Source organism: Myotis lucifugus, unplaced genomic scaffold (assembly GCF_000147115.1).
Source record: "Myotis lucifugus unplaced genomic scaffold, Myoluc2.0 scaffold_1596, whole genome shotgun sequence".
In the NCBI taxonomy this organism is placed as follows: Eukaryota; Metazoa; Chordata; class Mammalia; order Chiroptera; family Vespertilionidae; genus Myotis; species Myotis lucifugus.
This window is the reverse complement of record NW_005872644.1, coordinates 1-1334: the sequence shown is the minus strand read 5'-3', so window position 1 is coordinate 1334 and position 1334 is coordinate 1. Positions and strand designations below refer to the sequence as shown.

Here is a 1334-nt window from a genome sequence, read left to right as displayed (position 1 = left end):
GAGGGCAGGGGTGTTGGCAGTTATGTTACTGGCTGCAGACCTAACAGGTCTTATCAATTAAACTTCAAGGTCACAAGTAAGCTCCCAGGAGAAAAGCAGAGGAGGAACAAAGCTAAAGTCCGCAGTCGCCCTGGTGATTTAGAACTGTTTTGCTAGGCAGACTTAGCCCCTGAAAGCCAGGTCAAAGAAGTGGGGCTGGATGCCTGAGCTGCCCGCTGCAGCCCTGAAAGAAGAAGCAGCAGCGAGAGAGTGGGAAGAACAGGGGCTGTTGCCGACAGTGAAGCTAAGGGCGCTGGGTGTGCCCGCGGTGCTTTGGGCAGTGCTGGTTATGGCGTCGCCCCTGGCGCCCTGACAGGACTGTGCAAGCCGAGAGAATAAGGACCGCTGGGAGGCGCGGGGGGGACCGCAAGGCCCGGGAGCCCCTGGTGGAGAAGAAGCGGCGCGCGCGGATCAACGAGAGCCTACAGGAGCTGTGGCAGCTGCAGGCAGGCACCGAGGTGAGGCTGGCAGGCCGGTGCCCAGGGGCTGCTGAGTGGGCAGACGGGGGTCAGAACATTGCCTGGCCTCACCTCCCTTCCCCACCTGGCACCCCCGCCGGTGCAGGTGCAGGCCAAGCTGGAGAACGCCAAGGTCTGGAGCTGACGGTGCGGCATGTGCAAGGGGTGCTGCGGGGCAGGACTTGCGGGCGTGAGCAGCTGTAGGCAGAAGCCAGCGGGCGCTTTGCTGCTGGCTACATCCAGTGCATGCATGAGGTGCACACATTTGTATCCACATGCCAGGCCATCAATGCCACCATTGCCGCCCAGCTCCTGAACCCCCTGCTTGAGTCCATGCCACTGCGAGAGGGCAGCAGCTTCCGGGATTTGCTGGGGGATGCTCTGGCCAGCCCCCGGAAGACCCTAGGCGAAGCAGCTGGCTCACAGGAGGGGCTGATATCCCCTTCCAAGGCACTCCCCTGGAAGAGGCCTGGTTGCAGCTCTACCACAAAGGGAACTGGTGGGAAGGCAAGAAAGCAGGGCCCTGTAACTAATAAACAGGGTTAACAAAAGGGCACTCTCCATGGACCTGGGAACTATCAGGACTTTGAAATTCTCCAAGAGAGGAGGAGTCTGACTCAGAGACTGGCCAAAACCTCATTAGGTTAGGAGAACCGGAGGCTGCATATTGAACTTATAGACTGCGGTTTTGCTGGGCAGAGGTCCAAGCCCCAGTTGTATAGGGGATTAAGCTACCTGTTGTACAGCAAAACAATTTTCCTCCCGTGCCAGAATACATTTAAAAAAAATTGGAACAGACTTGTGTTTAATCGCTAGAAAGAAGAACTGACTTGCAAT

The 1334-nt window shown here is 57.6% G+C and overlaps 1 pseudogene; it reads left to right on the top strand.

The window, feature by feature from the left end:
- Positions 1 to 328: 328 nt before the first annotated feature.
- On the top strand, positions 329 to 813 carry LOC102426900 (annotated as a pseudogene).
- The last annotated feature ends 521 nt before the right edge of the window (positions 814 to 1334 follow it).